This window comes from Miscanthus floridulus, chromosome 1, assembly GCF_019320115.1.
Source record: "Miscanthus floridulus cultivar M001 chromosome 1, ASM1932011v1, whole genome shotgun sequence".
Classification (NCBI taxonomy): domain Eukaryota; kingdom Viridiplantae; phylum Streptophyta; class Magnoliopsida; order Poales; family Poaceae; genus Miscanthus; species Miscanthus floridulus.
The window spans coordinates 95786264-95795349 of NC_089580.1; positions in this window are offsets into that span (position 1 = coordinate 95786264).

The window sequence follows — 9086 nt, forward strand, 5'->3', positions numbered from 1 at the left end:
AGGGGACTCTTGGATATGCTCTTAGGAAGCAAAAGAAATATGTAGCTTAAGTTGTTTTTTCCTCATAATTTTTTGAGACCAATTGCTGAAGCTAGTTAAGAGGTGACTGAACTAGGATAATATTCGGTCAGGGAGATTGGTGTTCCCATCCCTACTCGAAAGGCCAATTTTATTTTAACCTCATCTTTTCAACTAGGTGATTTTACCGCCATTTTTCAAATAGGGAGAATTGTCTGTTGGACATCCAAAGTGATGGTCCTTTGCTAGCGGACACCCACTTTAGAGCATTTTGCCAGAATACACTTTGGTTCGGTGAAATTAGGCCACAAGACACCACGGACTGGTTGCAGTCGGTTGAGGAGAGAGAACATCGGTGAAATGACATTCTTGCCCCTGCCGCTTTCTTCTTCCTCTCTCCCTTTCTCCAGTTCTGAACCGGGCCAAAAAATTCCCCATGATGCTAACTGACGCTCATCCTTTTGGCCATCTTCGATCCCGAACAACACCGGACTCGGGTTCCTCTGGCGCGCTGTAGCCCCTTGTCCACATCCTTGCCCCGCCCTCTTCTTATCTGCACCCTCGCACCCCTTTTGCGCCAAGCCAGCAGCAGCACCGCGAGCAGCACACCGGCATGCTCTGTTCGCCGCCAAGGCCATAGCCGGCGGCCACCACCGCACCACCTCCATCTCATCTCCGGCATAGTTCAGCATAAGGTGAGCACCCACATCCCTCCACCACCACCAACCCCTCCCCGCACACCTGCACGCGCACGCTGCACTGCCACGCGCACTGCCGGTCGAGAGCCATTGCCGGCAGCTTCCACGACCGCAAGGTCCCTAGCATTGCCACGCCGAGCGCGGACACCCCAGCGTCTCCTCCTCGCACACATGCGCAGACACACCATGAGCACGGCGTGACACCACACTCGCGCAAGTGAGCAGAGCAAGCTAGCAACCGACTGTGCGTGCCTTTGCTCTTTCTAGCTTTTTGACATCACACCCAGTGTACGGCCGCTTTCTTATAGGAAAATAAATCTCATAATACATTAGAAATACCCACACCATGCGCCTGGTCCATGGTGGATCGCTCTCACAGCCCACCGCTGGTCTACGGACCATGGACCCGGCCTGCGTCGGTGGCCCGGACATGCGCGGGCAGCGCGAGCGGCGGCGCCGGGTGGAAGAAGACGGGCGGCGCGCACGACGAGCCCGGTGGCGCCAACGCGGCGGCGGCGTCGTTCTTGTGCGGGGACAGGGACCGGGTCGGGAACGGTGTGGCGGACGCGGCGGAGCTGGCGCCGCCGTCACTAGAGCGGTCGTCGCGGTCGCGCTCGGTGACGGGGAGGACGAAGGAGATGCGGCCGCGCAGCTTCCGCGAGCAAGCGAAGGCGGAGTAGCAGCCCCCCATGGGTCCGGTTGGGCCACAGCCACCTCGCCCTCGGCCTCGGCGCGTGCGTGCGCGGGGACGCTAGGCTGGGCTGCACTTGTTGTCTTTGCTTGCTCTGCGGGTCAGAAGCTCCCCCTCCACCTCATTCGGTTCGCCGTGAAACAGAAAAAAAGAGAAATAGAGAGAGGAAGAAGAAAGCGGCAGGGACAAGATTATAATTTCACCGCTGTTCTCTCTCCTCAACAGGCTGCAACCGGTCCGCGGTATCCTGTAGCCTAATTTCACTAAACCAAAGTGCCTTCTGACAAAATGCTCCAAAGTGGGTGTCCGCCAGCAAAGGACTATCACTCTGGATATCCAACAGACAATTCTCCCTTTAAAATATCAACCCACCTTTCACCCCTATTTTAGACTCTAGACTCTATTAGATTAATGTCGAATAATTAAATTAAAGAAAAAACTGAAAAAAATAAAAGATGATACTAACCATTAACCTTCACCTAACCCTCTCAGATTTTGCTAATGGTTGATTAAACATGTTAAATTTTGCTTAAATTTTAAATTTTTGCAAAATTTTCTATAAATTATTTTAAAATGTTATCTAAATATTGTGTCAAAATAGAGGCTAAAGTCACATAGTACTAAAAAACCTAGGGGCAAATTCACATGGGAAAACTAGTCTTTTATAGTTGAACTTACAATTTAACTCCTCTAAATGAAACAAGGATAAACTCTACCATCGTTTTGGAAAAGCATAGGCAAAATCACAAAGTTAAATGAGGACAAAATCACAGTTAGACTAGAAAACATGGGTAAGAATACAAGAGCCCTATTAGGTTATTATAATAGAAAATTAGGATCCCTTTCATATTTATACTTGTTCTTCGTGACAAATTGTCAAATCTGATCAAGGCAACAAGGAAAGAATTTTGTTGAAGGTTTAAATGTCATATTATTCCAAATTTACATGAACGAAATGAATTATAAGATTATATGCCAAATTTATATAAACCCTAAACATAATGAAAGAATTTTATTTATAAGGCTGTAATGTGTGTCAGATCAGAAAACAATGACAATGGTCAAGCAAACCTAGCCGTGGAGTAAATTCAGATCAAGTAACCGTAAACAATGGTAAGAGTAGAATAGCCATCTTGAAGAGGCACATGTATCCATTGATTGCAGAACATTAAGAATAAGAAGAATATAGTAGTAGCACTGTACCCGACTCTAAAACCCAAAACTAGGTTTCCAACACTGGTTCTGACCAATGCATGGCCACAGGCTAACAACACATAACTAATTAAAAAGTCAACAACTCTTAGCAACACAATTTTGAGCTAGGTCAGTCTGGTGTTAGTAATGAACCGTACAGCTGTAGGCAATCTCAGATTGGACATAGTTTCCTGCCTACCTGAATTAAGAATGACATTTGTCCAATTGGATGACCGGTGCACAATTCTAGAGGGTATTCGGTCGCTGTCCTCGCCTCCTGAGGCTTCATACCGACCACTTGTCGACCTCGAAAGTGTAATACTCGTTTGAGCAGTCCACTCTGAGGCTGCAAGTGACATGAAGCTTAGGAGGTCATCGGCTCCTGACATAGAGACACGGAAGTGGTGGAGATCAGGTGACTCCAAGCTACTCTCTGGTGACCAAGTAAGGTTGAGGTTCCTGATGGACAATGCAGCAATAGGTTGGAAGGCACTCCTGGCCTCGTGCTGCAATGGGACTAAGCTGTCAGGTGTTTCCATGACCATGTCGCTGAAGTTGCAGTCAGTTCCACTCGCAGATGTCCTTGCCATGGGATCCAGAGATCGTTCAGGTACAGGTAGTAACACCGTGCTTTTGTCTGTTCTATTGTCAGGCTTAAGAATATTCCCCCGCCTTGTGATCGGCTGGAGTACTTTAGATTTCTTCTTGGCCTCTACAGCTGCCTTTGAGACTTCCTCTGCATTGAGGGGAGCCAGTGACCATGGGCTGATTTTTACAGCTCCTGGAGGTTTCCTTTTGGTTCCTTCGTCTTTCCTGGCCTTCTTGCCAGTGGAATTCTGTGGCATGTCTGGATGAGAGACATCCTGCAGCAAAATGGGATGAGCATTGAGTACGTGAGATATATATCTATACCTAGTATTGAAGAGCAAAAACCAAAAATTTCTTTCTTCCGTCTATCACTCTCTCCTCCGCCGGTCCCTCACTACTCTTTGCACTCACTCTCACAAATCTCACATTGAGTTTGGAGCTGCCTATCTCTCACTCTCTTCTCCACTCATCCCTCACTACTCTTTCGTCCATCAATTAGTCATTCCTCAATCTTGCCCTTCTCATTTATTTTTTTAAGGGAAAAGGAGGGGTTGCTGTCGACGAAATATGGTCGGCAGTCTACCGAGAGGTATGCCCATGTTAGTAGATGAATCGGTGGAGGTGCGTGTAATAGGAGCCGGATGGTGACACAAGCGCAGAGACAAGCGATGTAGACAGGTTCAGGCCATCTGATCGACGTAATACCCTACGTCCTTTGTCTTTGATGGATTATGTTGAATATGAGATGCCTTCAAGGAGGGTCCCTACCCGCCTTATATAGTCAGAGGGTAGGGTTACATGTTGGTTTAGGTCTAGATCTATTTGGCTATATGCTAGGTATTTACAAGAAATACGATATCTATCATATCCGAACAGATCTTTCTTCATCGCCAAGATGTCTTCTGATTACCTTGCGGTGCACGACGACTGAAAGGTCCTAATATGGCTAGAGGGGGGTGAATAGCCTATTTAAAAACTACAAATCAACTAGAGCAATTTGATTAGTAAGACAAATAGCGAAATGCAAACTTGCTCTAGCTCTACAAGGGTTGAAAGCCACCTATCCAACAATTCTAGTTGCAATGATCAATTGGCACACAATCTACTTGACTAATACTCACTAAGAGCTCTCACAAATGCTACACTAAAGACCTCCACTAGATATGTTTAAAGCACAAGGCAAGCTCTCAATTCTAATTACACTAAAGAGCTTGCTATATCTAGTTTGCGGAAATGTAAATGAGTAAGTGATACGATTATACCGCCGGGTCATGGAGTGAACCAATCACAAGATGAAGATTGAGCCAATCACCGGGAGAATGCAAATGACAAGAGACAACCGATTTTTCTCCCGAGGTTCACGTGCTTGCCAACACGCTAATCCCCGTTGTGTCGACCAACACTTGGTGGTTCGGCGGCTAAGAGGTGTTTCACAAACCTCATCCATACGATAGGACACCGCAAGAACCGACCCACAAGTGAGGTAACTCAATGACACGAGCAATTTACTAGAGTTACCTTTTGGCACTCCGTCGGGGAAGGTACAACTCCCCTTACAATCACCGGAGATGGCCACGAACAATCACCAACTCGTGCCAATCCTCCACCGCTGCTCCAACCGTCTAGGTGGTGGCAACCACCAAGAGAAACAAGCGAAATCCGCAGTGCAACACGAATACCAAGTGCCTCTAGATGCAATCACTCAAGCAATTCACTTGGATTCTCTCCCAATCTCACAAAGATGATGGATCAATGATGGAGATGAGTGGGAGGTGTTTGGCTAAGCTCACAAGGATGCTATGTCAATGAAAATGTGCAAGAGAGCACCCTTGAGCTGGCCATGGGGCTATAAATAGAGCCCCAATCAAATAGAGCCGTTATACCCCTTCACTGGGCAAAACGCGCTCTGACCGGACGCTCCGGTCATACTGACCGGACGCTGACCCTCAGCGTCCGGTCACCCGATGGACGCCACGCGTCACGAGCTTCAAATGTTGTTCATCAGATTTCAACGGCTACGAAGCTGACCGGACGCTCCGGTAAAACGAACCGGACGCTGAAGCCCCAGCGTCCGGTCGTTTCCAGTAAGCTCCCCGAGGCGTATTTCTTCGACCGGACACGTCCGGTCCACCTTGACCGGACACAGACCAGTGTCCGGTGCTCAACCCTAGCCACTGTGCCGTCTGACAGCTCGACCGGACGCAGCCTTTTAGCGTCCGGTCGCTGAGTGACCCAGCGTCCGGTCAGTAGACCGACGCCAGCATCATTTCGACCAACTCCATTTCAACTCTAACTTCTTCACCCTTGCTCAAATGTGCCAACCACCAAGAATTTGCATCCGGCGCAATAAAAAATAGGTATTCCATTTTCCCGAAAGCGCCGAATCCCGTCGAGCAAACACCACCTCCTTTGTAAATGTGCCAACACCACCAAATGTATCACCTTGTGCACATGTGTTAGCCTATTTTCACAAACATTTTCAAAGGTGTTAGCACTCCACTAGATCCTAAATGCATATGCAATGAGTTAGAGCATCTAGTGGCACTTTGATAACCGTATTCCGATATGAGTTTCACCCCTCTTAATAGTACGGCTATCAATCCTAAATGTGATCACACTCTCTAAGTGTCTTGATCACCAAAACAAAATAGCTCATATGGTTTATACCTTTGCCTTGAGCTTTTTGTTTTTCTCTTTCTTCTTTCCAAGTCCAAGCACTTGATCATCATCATGGTATCATCATCGTCATGCTATGATCTTCATTTGCTTCATCACTTGGAGTGTGCTACCTATCTCATGATCACTTGATAAACTAGGTTAGCACTTAGGATTTCATCAATTCACCAAAACCAAACTAGAGCTTTCAACGACCAGAGTCGAGCATCGTAGGCCTTGATCTTATGGGTTGGACCTCCCTTGATGGTGCGGCCCATGTCCATTGCCATGGGTACCTGGGGTTATACCCCCCACAACTAGTCCCCGAGCTCAATGTTTTCAAGTCATCCAGTCAAACCTAGTCGCCATATGATCGACTAGGATGATTAATCACGATTAATCGGACGACTTGTACAAGTCAACGGTACCCCTAATCAGTTAGCAGGGACCGATTAGGACGATTAATCGTGATTAATCGGACAACTTGAAAGCATTGCCCGAGCTCCTTGTATCTGCTGAGCAACACCGTCTTGAGCAAGTCCGAGCAGTTTAACTTGGAGTCAGACAGTTAATCCAGCAATCCGACCAGTTTAACTAGTAATCCAATCAACAAAATGAAATGCCGACCAGTTTGACTGGTAATCCGACCAGTTTAACTGGTAATCCGATCAACAAAATGAAGTACCGACCAGTTTAACTGGTCAACAAGCCTCGAACATACTCAAGTAAGGCTTGCCAGAAGGATGTAAGGAGCTCAAGTTTAAAATTTAAAAAAATTCTCCACCTTAGGTGAAGTGTACACACTTAGGCTTCGTTAGCGAAGTTAGATGATCATCATCCATGACTTAGTCATAGAGGATGTTAGTATTGATACATGCGCCGCTAGGTGCAATGTATACATTATAGTCCCCGAGCCTGACAGTAGGCGAAGAAGACAGCTGGTGTCAGGATCAAAGAATATCAATGATCACTTAGTTAGAATAACCAACTCCGAGCTTAGCCGAGCACACAGCTAGTCCCCAGCTTAGCTGAAAACTAGTAAGGAGAAAAAACATAACACTCACCGCACAGTGAAGTATACACACTTAGTCCCCGAGCCTGCTGTAAGATAGAAAAACATCTTGTAGCAGGATCAAAGAACATTATTAATATTGAGATCACATAATATATTCTCACCTTAGCTGTGAAAATTACACTCACCGCTAGGTGAAGTGTACACACTTAGTCCCCGAGCCTGCTCTAAGATAAAGTTGCATCTTGTAGCAGGATCAAAGAATTAAGTGTAGAGGACGAAGTCCCCGTGCTTAGCACTGGACATGTAGAGTAAAACTCGATAATATCGAGTAGTAAAACATGGAGAAAACGGAGAGTGTTTAGCACTAGATTGCTGCGATAGATATACTTATCAAGGCCCCTGACGTGCCGCCCAGGATCAGCACCCTGATCCGGACAGCATGGACTACCTTGATAGCACATATGACATGCAGCGTCGGCAAAGCATAATAAGCCAGCAAGCGAATCGACGGATGAGACGTAACAAAATCTGACCGCTAAGGGAGTCCTCAGCTTAGCTGGCGACGCTTGCACAAAGAATCCGAACACCAAGGAGTCCCTAGCGTAGCTAACGATGAAGCGACGAACAATCCAAATGCTGAGAAGTCCCCAGCTTAGCTGGCGAGCCACCGGCATAGCTAACGATGAAGCGACGGACAATCCGACCAGTTGGTTGACGGAGAATCGAGCACCGAGCAGTCCAACCAACTGGTTGGTGGCGAAGTGAGCACCGAGTAGAAGTGAATGCCGAATAGTCCGACCAACTGGTCGGCGACGAAGTCATGAACCTAGCGGTCTGATTAGTTGATCGGCGGAGAAACCCGAAGGCCAGGTGGTGCGACCACCCAGACGATGATCCTGCAATACAAATATGTAGAATGGGTAGTACATGATTTAAAGATAAAATATGTGAACTCGGCGATGAAGAAAACAGAGTGGAGTTGATCAGGAACAATGTATCGATGAATTTTATATCCTAGAGAGCAGTTTATGTTTATTTGGAGTTTGTTCATATTTGTAAAAAGGACAAAATCCCCGTGCTTAGCACTGGATATTGGAGTAAAATTTAGAGAAATTGGAGTGCTTAGCACTTTACCGTGGCGAAATTGGAGAGTGCTTAGCACTATATCGTGGAGAACATGGAGAGTGCTTAGCACTACACCGTTGGAGAATGTGGAGTGCTTAGCGCTATACCATGGAGAACATGGAGAGTGCTTTGCACTTAACCATGGCAAAATTTAGAGAGTGCTTAGCACTTTACCGTGGCCAAATCGGAGAGTGCTTAGCACTATACCATAGCGAACATGGAAAGTGCTTAGCACTTAACCGTGGCAAAATTTGAAGTGTGCTTAGCACTATACCGACGAGACGTGTGGGGCATTCTATCCAAAGATTCTTGTGCACGCTTAGGAATATGGGCATCACCGAGGAGCCACTGCCGCCTGCTCATGATGTAGGGCGCTATTGCTCGTGCACGTTTAGGTGCTAAGTCGAGGACAGGGCTGCTTCTAGATAACATGAATGAAAACGTGACAGGTCGGCGAGGTGCGGCTTGCTTATGAATCAGGCGGCTCGCTTGGTGGCTCGGACGGCTTAGCGGCTCGGCGGCTCGAGCGGCTAAGCGGCTCGGCGGCTGAGCGGCTCGGGCGGCTGTGTGGAGTCGTAGGCAAATGGGCGTAAACGGAGCCTGACGGAGTCAATTCGCGTGGGGAGACGAAGGCCTTGAGCTTGTCCGACTGAGGCGAGGGCGCAATCCGATTTGAATGGCAATAGTATGCGTCATCTTAAAGATGTTTAGCATGGAGAAAAGTCGTTTGGAGAAAAATTATGGAAAACAAATGGAGAAAACATCACGGATAAAATCATTATTGAAATGCATATATACATAAAAATGTACATATCTTTTGTAGAACATCTCAAGGATAGAACCGCCTAAGGTGTTCGATGTGCTAGGAATTAGGGATGCCAACGCCATCTTGATCACAGAGCCTATATGACCCTGGTCGGGTCACAACCTTGACGATGTATGGACCTTCTGGGAGTCGACGATGCAAACCTCCATTTTGGCTGAGATGTCAATTGCCTCGGCGATGGCCTACTGAGCTCCTTCGGTGATCTCAAATTCTGAATTGCTACTTATATAATCACTATTATAAGTGACAAAGTAAGTTTTTATTAATTATATAAGT